Source organism: Anoplophora glabripennis, unplaced genomic scaffold (genome assembly GCF_000390285.2).
Source record: "Anoplophora glabripennis isolate ALB-LARVAE unplaced genomic scaffold, Agla_2.0 scaffold15, whole genome shotgun sequence".
NCBI lineage: Eukaryota > Metazoa > Arthropoda > Insecta > Coleoptera > Cerambycidae > Anoplophora > Anoplophora glabripennis.
Genome location: NW_019416279.1, coordinates 1,879,241 through 1,896,465, shown reverse-complemented (window position 1 = coordinate 1,896,465; position 17,225 = coordinate 1,879,241).

The following is a 17,225-nucleotide window of genomic DNA, read 5'->3' as shown; positions in this document are numbered from 1 at the left end:
AGACCCACAATATGCTGCCCAATAGATTAAAATCGGATAAATTGTTTAAAGATTATTGCAAAAAAACATAAAAAACGCGGAAAACAGCATTTCTTCAATTATCCATAACTTGGTTGTTATTTGTTGAAATTTTATAAATATACCTTAAAAGTTGTGAGTTTTATTGTTCGTCAAAACTCTGCGAAAGATGGGCGCTGTGGGTCCAATAGTTCTTGCAAAATTCTGTTTTTTAATCCAAGGACAAAAATGCATAACTTTAACCTTCTGTATTTCCGAAAGTTATTAACAAAAAAGGGTTTAGAAAGTCGATTTTTAAAACTTACTTAAAACCTAACTTAGCTTTGTATTTAAATGGAATTTTGGTTTATTGCCAGGGGTACTTTTGATTTTTACAGGGGCGCACAGTGGTCGGAAATCGGAAAAGCTGGACAAAAGCCCAAAAAGGCTTGCATCATCACCAAAAGTGGCGACTTTATGTTTTTCAGGTCGCTAAAACTGAATTTGCAGTCAAAAATCTCAAATTCAAGATGGCTGATACAAAATGGCCGATATATCACGTTAATTTATTGAACCTAATTGAAATTTCGAGTGCCTGGTATTGAGGTCGCGTAAAACGTATGTAAGGTCGGAGTTTGAAGTTTTTGAGGTAATTAATTATTATTAATAAAGTACGAAAGGTAAATATCTGCGATATAAGGCATGCATTTGGATTGAATTCCTATTTCGAACGAAAAAAATTTTGATCTAAAATGATGATTTGCATTTCTAAATTCTCTTGGATCTTTCAAAAATCAAAAAATTTTGTTTTTCGTGCACGTAATTTTACTGGTACCTGATCCTGTCGAAAATGATAAATTATGAATTGAAAGATCATAGATAATAAGTTCATCTATAATTTTTTTTTAGTGACTTTTTAGTGACTTCATTTTATTTTCGTATTCTTCTCAGCAAACCCTTTCATTTGATACCCATACCATGGGGGTGCATAAAAAATAAATGGTCCGTCATTTTTGGGAGTCCCTCATTTTGAATTTAGAATGACGTCACTTAGCTAACCATGCATTGTCATCCAAACTTTCAAAGCAAAATTTCAGCTCAATCGGTTGGGGAAACTGTTTTAAAATTCAGTTGCAAGATTTGACCCATACTAACAAGGCTAGTTAAATAAAAGCTTGTAAAAATATGATAAATGGTAAACGAAAAAGGAACATGTTCATAAAAAAACAATTTGAATTAGAAACGCTCGTTTGGAACGCGAAGAGACACTAAAACGCTAGCTATTGTATAACTAAGGCTTCTTACAATAGTAAACTGGCCGTACGCGGAGGCACAAAAAATGACTCAGAACCCGAATCCGAAAAAATCCGGTGGTTTTCTCTTTTGATATATGAAATTGACACTCTTGTCCGTATTTTTCAACTTTTTATAGTGTAGGATCTCTTGGGATCACAACTATTTCGATAATTTACGATTGATGTGATTTGAAATCGATGGAAATTGCAAGACGTTTTTGTTAAAACAGTAAAAACATACAACTTTTGAAAAAATGAGGTTTTAAATGAGCAATTGTATTCTACCAGCTCTCTGTCACTTTAAAGAACTACGCAGTAACTCCTTCTCTAGAATATTCTGAAGTATTAACGCAAACGACGACTATGAAATTTCGACTTTTGTCCAGCTTTTTTGAAATTCCGACCACTGTGGGGCGGTGTGATTTTTAAAAAAAAGTCTAACTCGGCTCCAAATTTTTTTTTAAATGTGTGTTTTTTAATTGGCTATACAATCACACTTTTTATAATTAAATATTATGCATGGTTTTGGAGGTAAGTAATCTAAATGTTTATAAAAAAAAGTGGTACAAGAAGACTATTTTTTAACGTAAATATTTTCTAATATTTTCTGTTGATTAGAAATTTTTTAAATAAATTTTTAAAATACGTAGATAATTTAAAATTTGTAGCTTCCTCGTATTATTTAACGTTCATTTTATAGGATGTTTTCCAGAAGAAGAAGAAGAAGAAGACGAAAATATTTTTCAAGTCCTCTCGCGTTACCCTACGTAGGTATGGGGTGGCAGTTTTTCCAGTTGCGAAGTTAGATAGGTATTTAGATCGGCAAACAAAGACACCCCCGGCAGTCGAAGAATAATTAAAACCCCATGCGCCACGACACATCCAGCGGCGGAATGAGCGGGGGGGAGGGCCGTCGCGGGGGTGCCTCGCGTCCTGCCCCCGCGCCCTCCAGGAATAACAGAAGAGAGAAAGAAACAGCGAGGAGAAAAAGGGCGCAGTTTTAAGCACGCCGGCATCGATTAAAAATTCCTTTCGATTAATAATTGAGAATCTTCCTTGGAGAGTGTACCGAAGGGGTTGATGGCGATGAGGGCGAGCGCGCGGGGGCGGCGGGGGGCGCGGCGGCGGCGGCGGCCGTAAGGAAGCGGCGAGGGGTGGGAATGAAGAAGACTGATTGTAGTCAGTGTGTGTCAGAGTAAAAACAGTAAGAGAGTGCGGGCCAAATGAGATGAACACCCGCCCCCGTCGCCCCCCCGGCCGCCCCGCCGCCGTCCCCGCCGGGCGGCATTTGCGTGCGGACCTCCACTTTATTCCTCTTAAAATTTCGCTCCCGTAATTTGCATGCGTTACATGTTTTATTGTTTTTGCCGCCCGCCTCTTGGCTTGCCTTCGGATGTTAATCCGTATTCCTAATTGAATACATATTGTAGCTTTAAAACTAACGAACGGAAAGTTCGGTTATGGATTTCCATTTCGATTTCTCCGTATACTACTGTATTTGCAACGTATAAACTTTTTAAAATCTTATTTTTTAAGTTTAAATAGTAATAAAGTTAATATGGAAAAATTTAGCAAACATCATTTTTGAATGAATTTTGTACATTTTTTAAGAAAAATACTGTTTGAACGTTTAGTTTATTTTGTCACTTAATCATAATTTTTATACAAACACCTAACAAACACATTTATTGTAATTATAAAAAAAAATAAATTGTAAAAATAAATTTCACCAAAAAAACTTATTCTTATACAGTGTTCTACAAGCTCTATGACAAACTTTGACAGACGGTAGCTGGGTTAAATTCACACATTTTCTCTTATATAAACATAGGTTCCGATTCGTTTTTGCTTAGTTGCTACGAACATTTAAAAAAATATTATTTCATATTTCAATTAAACTAGCCTAATAAATAAAACTGATGTCCCACAAAAAAAAAGTATCGGATCTGGTATTCAGACCCATGTATTTTCATGTACTTTTTTCCGCTGAATCCGAATTTGCCTTCAGATTTGGCCCAACGGGTCTGAATTTTCGGGAAAATTAAAAAACAGGTAAAAATTCACAATAAACGTAATTTACCATCTACGAAAGTTATAAAAAATCAAATTATTCTACCAGCTCACTAGACGTATGATTTTCACTCGTTAATTTCAATTTATCATCATAGAGTCAGACAAGCTGGTCCAATTTCATTCAAAAACAGAAAATAGATCAAAATGCTTAAAAACGCCATTTTCATTGCATAATTCGTGTTACAGAGCACCCATTTATGAATTCATACATCTTTCTATCCAGTCGTTCATGCATGAATACCCACCTATAAAACCCACCCATCCACCCATCCACCCATCTATCCATCTACTTTTTATGGTGAGAGATGAGATAAATGGTTAGAAGATTGAGAATGCAATAAAACTTGTAGAATACTCTACTTTCTAAAGAAAAGAAAACGATATCTACAAATCATTCTTATTTTTGTTGCTATAGCGTGTTCTCTTTTCTTCAAAGGATCTATGCATCTATGCAAAGGGTTACGCTTTCGTTCAGTCCCTCTATTTTTCGTTTCGCTTTTTAACAACCAACAGATTTTCTAATTTTCGCCTTATATATATATATATATATATATATATAGTCGACCACAGTATCTTGTAACATCCAGTAAAAATTTCTACTTTTCTGCATCCACCTTAACTACTGTGTATATAAAGTATTAAAAAATATGAATGNCGCCTCAGAAGTATTCGGAAATTTTCGCCCTATATAGGGCGAAAATTTTTTTAGGAAACAACAATAGTCCTAAATACGAAGAAATTGTATCAAAAATTTTAAAAGACTTCCAAAGCCTGGGATGTTTGATAGACTACAAGTTGCACGGATTGGTTTCCTGAAAATCTTAGAGATTCTAGCGAAGAACAAGGAGAACGATCTCATCAGGATATGAAGGTTATAGAACAGCGATATCGAGGAAGATGGGATCACAACATGATGGCCGATTTTTGTTGGCTGTTAAAAAGACAAAAGAAAAATAGAGGGACTAAACGAAAGCGTAACTCTTTGCGTAGATCCTTCGAAGAAAAGAGAACACGTTATAGCAACAAAAATAAGAATGATTTATAGATATCGTCTTCTTTTGTTCAAAAAGTAGAACATTCTACAAATTTTATTGCATTCTCAATCTAGGCTGTTATCTCATCTCTCAGTACAAAAAGTAGATGGATAGATGGGTGGATGGGTGGGTTTTATAGGTGGTACAGGTGGATGAATAAATATGCGTATTCATGCATGAACGAGTGGGTAGAAAGATGTATGAATTCATAAATGTGTGGGTGGATAAAAAGATGGATCCAGATAAATTAGAATTAAACGAGTGAAAAATCATACGTCTAGTGAGCTGGTAGAATAATTTGAATTTTTATAACTTTCGTCGATCATAAATTACTTTTTTTGTGAATTTTGACCTGTTTTTTGAATTTTCCCGAAAACTCAGACACGTTGCGTTGGGCTAAATCTGAAGGCAAATTCGGATTCAGCGGAAAAAAGCACATGGAAATACATGGGTCTGAATACCAGATTCGATACTTTTTTTTTGGGGCTGTGTTATTATTTGTTTAAAAGTTTAAACATTACTTAACCTTTATTTACCAAATTTAAGACTATAAGAATTGTTCAAAATGTCCTAGTTCGGCTCGAATGCATGCCTCATATGGGCGAACTATGATTCCGTCACTGAACGAATGAGATTTAGATCATTTCTTATCTGGTGAGCTGCATCCTGAAGTTTTTCAAGTAACTGCTTACGGGAAGTGACTTCAAAATGGTAGATAAGATGCTTCATATGTCCCCATAAATAAAAGTCCAAAGGATTTAGATCTGTGGGACGGGGTAGCCATGCTATTGCTTGTTGACCTATCCACTTATTCGGGGAATGATCATTTAACCAATCAGTTACTTTGTCTTCCTCTTTGTGGTGGTGCACCATAGTGCTGATACCACATATTTTGAATAATATTAAACCCTACGTCATCAGTGAAATAGAAAAGGTTGTTTTCCAAGAATGTTCTATACACATCTGCATTTAAACGAGCATGTATAACATTCAGTTGTAAATAAATGCATTTGTTATTTAGCACTTTAACGCTAAGTATGAAATGAATAAAAAAAATTACACAAATAATAATTATTGTTACAGCAACCATCATTTTTATTTATCTGGCTTGATTGAAATAAGAAATTATATTTTTTAAAATGTTTGTAACTTAGAACACTCTGTATAAACAATTTATGTTGATGACTTCTTACGATACTCATTTTTTTTCCTTTTGAGTATATCCTTTTAAATTCTTAAACAAAGCACTAAATAATAATTAAATATGGTTTTTGTCCACCATAAACAAATTAATAAACTACTTCTCTACTCTACGACAAAAAATTGTCCTATAAACTTCAGATTAGTTAATGCCAACAACGGTTTAAAAGAAAAAGGCTGTTAAGATCAAGAAAATTCCAGTTTCGACATATTCTGTACTTAAACGAACTTCTTATTAAATTTGAAAATATCATATGTTGTAACTAACATAAAATGTTTATATGTAATAAATTAATTTGAAGTTGCTTCATCAGTTTGTAAATATTTAATATGTTTTTAGAAAAATAATTGGCCTACATCTTGTTCGTGTTAAAATTTAACGCAAAAACCCATCACATTGACTCACGATTTCATTTACAACGACACTTTAGAGTAAAACATAATACTAATTTCGCTACATTGAACCTGGTAATATTATCCACGTAATGTGCAAAGAAATTTTTATTTGTCGACCTTAAAATATGCTGAAAATAGTGACACACATATTTGTATTTATTATCGAATCTTTTTGTTCACATCACTTTGAAAATTAATTATTGTAGTAATATCACAAGACAGTGAGAATAAATTGATAATAGTTTGACAGTTTTTTGACTATTACCGAATGGCAACAGTTTTGAGAAAAGTTCTGAGGAATTATTTTGTGATTTATCGGACTCTCATGTGGTACTCTATAGATTATTTCTTGTTTTGTTTTTTTTTTTAATAACTTTGAAACGCCTTATAAGATTTTATTGTAATTTGGTACAATAATACTTTCATATAGATATGAGCATTGTTGTCAGTGAACCAAAGTAGGCCACATTTGTCATTATTTCCACCAATTGTCATTAATGAATCAGTTTCGTTGATTTTGACTATTCTAATATGAACACTAGATACAGTTGTTACAAATAAACCGATATGTCAGTTCTAGGGTTTTGTGAAGGGAGTGTGCGCAATTATCAACAAAGATATCCAAATCATCAAACTTTCAGAAATATCGGAATACATCTTCAAGGAACTGGTCAGATGTCTTCGTCAAGCTCGAATATCCATTGTGAGAAAAGAAATTCTGGAAACGGCGAAAGAAAACCCTACAGCCAATGTCAGATTAATGCACAGTCAGAGTATAGTATTCAAAAGTACAAATCTCCGAACAATTAATTCATCCTTTTCATATTAACTCAGTTCAACAACTTCTACCTCTTGATCTTGCTGCTCTTGTTCGATTCTCGCAGATTATTCGCGAATACAGAACTTCTATAACCAAATTCTTTTCAGAGACAAATCGTGTTTTGCGAAATGTGAGATAAATCCACATAACCAGCATGTTCACACAGGTGAAAATCCCCATGTCGTTAGGGACAGACATTTTCAGCATGAATTTAGTATAAACGTGTGGTTTTATCAGTAACTATATTATCAAATTGTCCCGATGGCAACAGTTACTTAGATTTCCTAATACTCTGCTGGAATTGTTTGACGATCTACCAGTTAACACCACACTTCAATCCCAATATAAGAGAACATTTAAACGATTGGTATTTATGTAGATGAATAGGCGATGCTCCAATTCACCGACCACCACGTCCACCTGACTTAAATCCCAGCGATTTTTTTATTTGGGGAGCTTAAAATAGAATACTCTGTGAGTGTTGATATTGAAAGACAACTATGGAACAGGATTGAAGATGCTGTTCGGAGGTTGCTGAATGAAGGAATACCGAGAACAGTTCTTATGAAAGAATAGTTAACAAGTTATTTTGTTCATAACAAATTAATAACATGACAGATTCTGATAATAGTGATAATACTGTCAATCAAATGTCCGATGAGATGAATCAAATAGCTTCATCAGCATTAAAATTACCTAAATTTATTAGTAACCCAGAAATTTGGTTTTAACAAGTATAAGCCCAATTTGCTTTAAACAAATTTAAATCGATAGGATTGAATATGATAACATCATTGCTACATTACCTTTAGAAGTAGTGTTAAATATCATTGATATTATTGAAAACCCTCCAAATAATAATTTATATGTAAATTTAAAGGGAAAAATCATTAATTAGCTAACGGCTAGTGAGGAGGAGCTATTATCAGGTCCAGAAATAGGAGATAGAAATCCCTCTGATTTTTTTTAGAGATATGTCAACGACATTGTGGAAAAAACGATTACCAAAAACTATTTCAGTAGCTGTAACAGTATCAGGAAAAGTTAAAGTAAATGAGATTTTAGATATAGCAGATACAATTTGAGAAACATACAAAGATACTAACATATCAGTTATTAATTCAAGCATTTTAAACAGTAAACAAGAAATAATATTGATAATTCAAAGGTAGACAGTACATTAGCTTTATAAGTTTTAAAGGGTATAAACGTGCTCACAAGTAAATTTAAAAAGTCATTTGACTCAGTTACAAACAAAAATTTAGAATTGGAATCAAAGATTAATGTATTACAAACGCAAATAATGAAAAATAGGAGTTTATGGGTCTGTCAAACATGGCTTAAAAAAATAGAAAATATTGCAGAAAAGTAACAATTTCTATTTACTAATTGGCCTGTTTCAGAGATTTTTTTAAAACAGACCTAGAAAAAAATATGAATTTTGTTCCATCACTTCCATTTTTGTTTGACAAAAATATATACAGGGTGGTCCAGATTTTAATAGACAAACTTCGGGAAAGTACCAAACAACAAAAATTAATATCACTTTGCTCTATGAATATAGGCACAGAAAGCCACCATTTGTGAGATACAGGGCGTTGAAATTAACAAAAGTAAAACAATTTTTTTAAATATCTGGAAAACCGCTCCATCAAATTTATCCAAATTTGGTACAAACTTTTTTTCAAATATTTGTCCTAGTTCTGTATGCACACAGTCCAAATTCAATAACCAGTGGCGGAGAAACAATTATATTGTTTCCTTATTTAAAGTAAAACTTTTATGCCACTGAATTAATTGGTAATATGAATACATTTTACAACGGTACAACACATTCCGGATGAAAAAACACTCTTTTATTTTTGTCGAAAAGTGAATGGTTTAAGAGTGATGAGACATATCATGATGCGGTTTTCCAGATATTTAAAAAAAAATAGTTTATTTTTGTTAATTTCAACGCCCTGTGTTTCATAAACGGTAGTTTTCTGCGTCTATGTTCATAGAGCAAAGTGATGTTAATTTTTGTTATTTAAAGCTTTCCCGAAGTTTGTCTATTAAAATCTGGACCACCCAAATGTGTTTCATTTTTCCCTATTTCAACGCTTTGTTGATTTGAATAATATGTCTCATAACTCGTAAACCATTCACTTCTCGATAAAAATAAAATAATGTTTTTTTCATCCGGAATGTTTCAGACTATTGTAAAATGTATTCATATTACCAATTAATTCATTGGCGTAGAAGTTTTACTTTAAATAAGTAAACGACATCCTTGTTTCTCCGCCACTGGTAATTGAATTTGGACTATGTGCATACAAAACTAGGGGAAATATTTGAAAAAAAATGTGTACCAAATTTGGATAAATTTGATAAAGCCGTTTTCCAGATATTTAAAAAAAAATGTTTTAATTTTGTTAACTTCAACGCCCTGTATCTCACAAACGGTCGCTTTCTGCGCCTATGTTCATAGAGCAAAGTGCTGTTAATTTTTGTTGTTTAGTAGTTTCCCGAAGTTTGTCCCTATTCAAATCTGGACCACCCTGTATATTTTAATACTTTGTTGCCCTGTAGCAGCTAAGCGAAAAAACTTAAGATGGAGTCAAATCTATTTCTCAAATCATCCAAATGAAACACACTTTCGAAGAGTTTTAAATACTCCAGTACTTACACAACAATTTATTTTGAAAATAGAGAAGTTCCCTAATTCCTAATTCTTGTGTCAATCGTAATGAAATATTTTGATGACAACTTGTCACTGAAACAGTCAGACATAAACATGAGTAAAAAAATATTAAAGTCACTTTCGAAAGAGCTTAAAAACTCAAAACTGAGGTGTTACATTGTCGTCTTAATAAACCCCAGCTATTATAGAGACGAAATTGCATCGAATATCCGAAAATATACACCACCGAATCATTTCTTCAATGCCCAGACCTAATCTTGTTTGCAAACATCAAAATCCGATCGGTGATCCTCGAGGGCCAACAAAGGGCCCAATTGTCCGGCAATAAGTCCTCCCCGAGGGCGAAATTTCTCTTCGACTCCTACGTAGCCGAGTGCAGATACCTCATAAATGACAGTAACGATGCATTGTTCGCGTTACACAGGTACGGGAGAAGGAAGCGAAGGTAAAGAAAGCATAGGAGACGTGTCGACGCGTAGGGAGGCTAATATTCCGCAAAGGGATGGCGCCAGTCTTACCATCATACATCACTCCCGACACACGGACAGGTGGATGTGTGGCGGAATAGCAAGTACCTGGAGCAGCCTACAGGGTGGCCCGAACGAGAGGGCGGGCGGGTGTGGACGTAGTTTCCTCCGAGCTGATATGAGATTTACTTTTTTACGAGTGTTTCGAACCTTTTATCTTTTCTTTTTTTATTTTTTGCCTGTGAAAAAGTTTTAAAATTATTGAAATAAACCCTTGCCAAAAGGGTCAGTCTGAGGCTATTTTTCTGAAAATAGATTTGCCTGACAAAAATTCCACTCAAGAAAACACTAATATAAATCCAACACACTAAAATATTTAACCAAACTTGCCTTAGTCCACTTAAACTTTAGTTTAAATGAAAAATTAGTTTTCATTATTTTTAAATAATCTAAAAATTTTCAGATATTGTACAAATTTTGGGGATCATTTATCACACTTATTAGACATTTCCGCTGTTTTTACTTAAACACATCTCTTTTATGAAAAATATACACTGAAATAAAAGTATTTGGATCAAATGAGCAGATAATTTTAAATGGAATTATTTGACGTAAATGTTATTTTATTCTATTCAAGTGTATATACTTTCGTCAAACTATGTGAAATATTTGCTGTAATCTATAATTTTTCTTAGAATTTATATTATTTGTAAATATATATAATTTAATTCAAATTTTTTACAGTTCATCATAAAGATCAAACATATTGGTTTCAAAACTACCAGTTCCTTAATACATATATTTAAAATTGAGTATTAATGTAGGAATTATTCAAGACAAATGTAGCATATTATCTTCAAACTTATGTTTTCTTGAAAGAAAATTGTAGGTCACAGAATGGCGTAGGTGGGAAGTAGCACGGTAGATGGAGCCAGCACTTATGCTCTGTGCATACACATCTCCTTGTGAGTACCGACACTAAAGCAGCTGGATCGTTCTAACAACATAATGATGAGGACTATCAATAAGTCCCAAATCGAATTAAGTCTGGTTGGTTAAACTTACGAACGATCTTAGATGTTGTACTATGTGTAAAAAACAAAATATTTTTTATTACTGGGAAATATTTATATCCAAATATATTCTTAAAATAAGTATATACAATCATTTGACCAAAACTATTCAATTTTGTATTAAACAGACAATACATTAATATACAATACAAAACATGTTTTCATAAAATCTATGTAGATCATAAAATTAAGGATAATATTCGTTTAACCGTAAGTATCAAATATTTATTTTAAATGCTGCCTATTTTTAAAGTAAGTAAAGAAGAAAATATATAAACACGCGGTACCTTAAAATCAAATGTTGTACTTTTGAATCAAGAATTTTTTTTTGGGTATACCACAAAAATTGTATTATAATAACTTACGACGGGTTAATTCTATGATATGTAAGACCAATTTGATCTCAGTGAAGTTCTCTCTTTGGGGAATTCTAAAAGACAAAGCAAATAAAGAAAGATCGAGTAATTTGTACGATCTAATGGAGAAAATATTGAACCGAGTTAGTACTATCACTAACGGGGGTAACAAGACTTTAAATAAAACATCTAAAGCATCTAGAAGATATAAAACAAAATGAAGATACACATATAAAACAACTTTTATAGTCAGAATTGTTCATATTGGAGTTAGTTTTTTTTTAATTTTTCAATAAAACATAATTTATTCGAAATATTAAAGTAGACANTATATACAATAATTTGACCAAAACTATTCAATTTTGTATTAAACAGACAATACATTAATATACAATACAAAACATGTTTTCATAAAATCTATGTAGATCATAAAATTAAGGATAATATTCGTTTAACCGTAAGTATCAAATATTTATTTTAAATGCTGCCTATTTTTAAAGTAATAAATCATATTTCTGGGTAGAAATTTAAAGTATTTAAATAAATAAATAATTTTCTTGAAAATATATAAACAACTGATACCTTAAAATCAAATGTTGTACTTTTGAATCAAGAAATTTTTTTTGCGTGTACCACAAAAGTTGTTTTATAATAACTTCTTTGTGTTCTGGGTAAAGATATTTTAATAAATTTTTCTTACGAAGGGTTAATTCTATGATGTGTAAGACCAATTTGATCTCAGTGAAGTTCTTTCTTTGGGGAATTCTAAAAGACAAAGCAAATAAAGAAAGATCGAGTAATTTGTACGATCTAATTGAGAAAATATTGAACCAAGTTAGTACTATCACTAACGAGGGTAACAAGACTTTAAATAAAACATCTAAAGCATCTAGAAGATATAAAACAAAATGAAGATACACATATAAAACAACTTTTATAGTCAGAATTGTTCATATTGGAGTTAGTTTTTTTTTAATTTTTCAATAAAACATAATTTATTCGAAATATTAAAGTAGACATGTTGCTTTTAATAATAATTGAAAATAATGTCAGATAAGTGACCACCTCTTGCAGCTTTGCAAACTCTCGATCTTTAGCAAAATTTTCCTTCTCATAATCGTGATCCAATTCTAGTGATTTGCTCATGTTTTTCAAATATTTATGGTTTGAGAATTGTCAGCATAAACTTTGCTCTTCAATCCCATAAAAAGAAGTGATAGATTACATGATCTTGGTGGTCAATTAACATCTCTTCAAGAAATTATTCTATTACCAAATATCTGTTTCACAAGATAGATTGTTTCCATTGCTATATGATATGATTAGTTGGTAATAATTCTTGTGTTAACTGAATCGTATATGCCTTTAAGTGAAGATCGTTATGCAAAATCTTGAATAAAATGGTTTGTTTGATGCCTAATTGTTGTAAACGATGACGAATGGATGTGTTTGGTTCTACAGTAAACTATTCATTGACATCTACATTATTTTCTTGGGAACGAGCACTACGGGTGTAAATTTTATTCCTTTGATCTTGAATTGAACCAGTTTTTTCTAGTTTATTCACAGTATTTCGAATGTTGCTGTTTGTTGGACAATTTGTTTTCCATATTTTGTACTATATTTCCTTCCAACTTCTGCGTAACTTTCACCAAATTTTAAACAATTTTTAACAATAAAGACGCATTGTTCAGTGGTATACTTCTCCATATTTATTAACCGCCATATTTTTACTTAACAGCTTTCAAAAAACCAAAACCATCTTAGTACAAAAAATACAAACGGCGGCAAATTTAGAAAGTTAATTCAAATTTGAACACCCGTTATAAGACATTATTGTCATAAGTGATGTGAATGAACAGGTACAGATTATCATGAAACATCACCCCGTACATTTAAACCACTTTGCTTTAAAAAATAAATTTTGCCAGTTTCTTACAACCTCATTCTCCCTCAAATCGTTATTTTCCGCACAAACATTAAATATTACCTCCCACGACGAGCCTAAAAATACTAGACACGTAATTAAACACGAATCTATAAGCATTCAAAGAAAAAAAATGCAGTTCAACCGCTTTGATCGTTCACTATATATAGATCAAGGCTGCTGCGTCTTGGAATTTCAGAATTTCGCGTTGCAGTGACATTTCGAAAAGGTTATTTACATGTGACAGAATAATAACCAATTATAAATTGTCTGTACAATGTGCAGGTGTTGGTGTGCTTAGTCATAGTATGTTGTTGCTAACTATTTTAAGGTCTAGATGGTGTCTTGGTTATTCGTTGCTAGATGATAGATATTTACTAGTTCTACCACAAGAAGGACGTCCTCTTCGATGGTAGAAGAAGTATAGTGTTTCTGAAATAGATACATGAATATTGTAAAAAATTATTTGTGTATTTAGTTCGAGACCTCCAATTGTTACTTCTGTCGACGTTAGGTAACGATTTATGTAAAAGTATTTCACTTACATTTTTTTTAACCACTCTGATAGTGTTGGTCCAGTGATTTTAGTGATTTTTACTTTGGGGTACATAACTTAGAAAGCCATTTGACGCCCTTATTTATTCAATAAAAAAATATGATTCTAAATTCTAATCTAAATCTTCTAAATTCTAATAAGAATTATTTTTCTTGTACCAACTAAATACACCCCTACTAGTCCAGTCAATGACCATTTTCCCGTATAACACGAAAATAACTCCGGGAATAGATGTCTTGACTAATTCTAAGCAACTTATTCTATAAAGTTTTTTCTGAAAGTCAATACTTTTCGACAAAATACTTTTTTAGATGGTTTTTCACGAATAACTCAAAGTATTTTATCAAAAAAATCATTCTTACAAAAATGTAGCTTATAAAAAAACAATAGGATTGGTGTGTTTACGGTGTTTGTAGATCCAATACAAGCGGAGTAATAGCTTGTTGAAGGTTGTTTCTTATTCGTCAAACGGCAAAATTGAAAGTTTGAACGTGAATTAACCAAACACCCATGCATTTTTCAGGGAATACTCATAAAACCTTTTTTAAAGTGCTTGAAAAAACTTTTAATTTTATTTTTTATAAAAGTCCTTAGCATCAAACCTAAGCGAATTATGACGAAAATAATGTTGGTTTTTTTCGACTACAAAAAACGTGAAAATCACCCCCTAATTACCACCCCAATTGAAAACAATCGTTACCACTTTACAATTTACTTTATTTATGTACTTGTAATAAGCTGTGGAAGTTTGACCGGTTCCAAGTTATTAGTTTTCAAAAAAGTTGCGATTGAAGTGAAAAGAAAATTTTTGTATTTTTGGAAGAAATTGTCTTTTCTTCAAAATAACTTATTAATGATACGCAAAATTTTGTAAAGTATAAAATTGTAGGTTTTGCTTTTTTGAAAATTTTGTTTTTTTTTCTGTAGGATAAATGTTTAAAGTTTGCATATGTTCGTAAATAGCAACTTGTTCAAGCTCATTCAGCTTAAACCCTTACAAAAATAAGGGCTGAAAGAACATTTAACTTATTTGATCTTATAACCCTTAAAAAAACCTACAAAATGGTTTTCTGAAGGGCTTGATAGCATAAAAACTAAGCGAGTTATGAGTAAAAAACCAATCACATATTTTTGCGGATATCAATCAGAACACGTATATTGAAGCATTAATGAATACACAATAGCTATATTTTTGAAATAGAAATAGGAATTTTAGGAATAGAATAGAAAAAGAAAAAGGAGGGTGAAGGGAATTTTTGATTATTTATATGTTATTTGCAGTGACAAAAATTTTTGTTATAAAAATAAAATAATTAAAATCCACATAAAAATAAAATTCTTATTTTCCCTATTTTTGATTGCAAATTTTAATCAGTAGGGTTTTTTTAAGGTTTGATGAAATACACAAACATTTGAAATAATAAGAAGATTGTATTATATTTTGAACTATAATTGTTCGATTTTGTGAATGGGGTGGTTTTTATAAGGTTGAAACTTATAAATAAATAATAAAGAATTAAAACAGTAAAGATATCTTAATTTTATATCACTATATGATTAAATTATTCCAAATTGCTGAATAATATTTTTCAACATTATTTTTTAATGATTACTGTCATAGGGGGTGGTTCTTAGGAATAGACAATTTTCAATTCATCATAATTACCCTTTTTTTAGAAAATCGTCCACATTAAGAAGTTTTAACAAGAGTACGTTACTTTTAGGAATTAAAATTGTAAACTAGAAATTGGAGCCCGAATGGTAAAAATTCTAACGTTAAAAAAAATTAGAACTTAAAATGTAATAGGAATGTAGCAGAACCAGCGCCCTCTATGAATTATACAAAAAATAATTAGACCAGCGTATTTCGCATCCTTAAAAACCCGGGAATACCAAATTTCATAAAAATATTTCGCAACGTTTGGAAACTTTCGTAAAGATTCTATTTAAAAAATTTGATTATGTCGCTCTGTATCTCGAAAACAAGAGGAGATAGACATATAATCCATATGACAAAAAACTCTTATTTTTTGTCGTACTATCACTCCCTGTATTTACGGGAGGTGTTTTTGAAACACCCTGTACAGGGTGTCCGGAAATTAATGCAACAAAATTTGGTGATACATTCTTAAGACAAATTTAGGGGACCCGCATTTTTTCTTTTTGTCAAGTGGCCACCTTTTTTGGAGTTACAGCCCCCTCAAATTTGCCCCTAAGAATAGTCTTTTTTACATCTCAGAACTCTGTTGTACGAGAATAATTAAATTTGGTACAAAGGAGTTTCATGACATGTGGAATCTGATAGTGCTACGCTTTTTGGCGGGGAACCCCCTTAAGATATATATTTTTTCGTGGAACCAAAAAAATCGTCTTTGGAACCAAAAAAATTTGGTGGCAAGTTTGAATTTCTTAATAATTATTAGTTAGCTAGAAAGTCATTGGATTTAGAAACTTTTTTCTCTCTCGATATTTTTTTTCGTAATACGCAATGTTTTTGAGGAAAATGGAGAAACACGATATGCATTCGATCACATTTTGTCATTTTTCTCGAAAACATTGCGTTTTACGAAAAAAAGCATCAAGAGACAAACAAGTGTTTAAATTTAATGGCTTTCTAGCGGACTAATAATTTTTAAAAAATTTATGTGTCCGACCAAATTTTTTTAGCTCCAAAAACAAGGGGGCCCACGAAAAATTGTTCTAAGGGTGGTTCCCTGCCAAAAAGCGTAGCACCATCAGATTCCACATGTCATAAAACCTCCTGTGTACCAAATTTAGTGATTCTCGTACTACAGGGATCTGAGATATAAAAAAAGATTATTCTTAGGGGCGGATTTCGGGGGGCTGTAACTCCGAAAGCGGGGGCCACTTGGCAAAAATAAAAAATAAGGGTCACCTAAATTTGTTTTAAGAATCTGTGACCAAACTTTGTTGCATTAATTTAGGGACACCCTGTATATGTTAACAGAAAAGCTGATTCAATAGTTTATTTTTAATGGACGATATTGAAGAAAAACTACAGCTTACTGCCTTTTGAAGCGACAATATCCGCATGGAAGCAGTACCTGCGAAAATCTTAGAAAAAACGCACACGTACACGAAGCGATTTTGGCGTAAGCCAGAAAGTTCCAGGCATTCCAAACTGGCGTCAAACGGCAGGTAGTTAATGATATTATCTCGGTATATGACAGCCCCAACCTTCACGTTGTTATTGTTTTCGAGGGCCTCGGCCGTCCCGAGGGGTGTTTCCTGTCGTAAAAATATGTTCGAATATTGCTTATCGTAAAATTTCTTCTACCTTTCCCTTTGCCACGCATGAATCATGTGGCGGGCCTTCTGCGAAGAGGA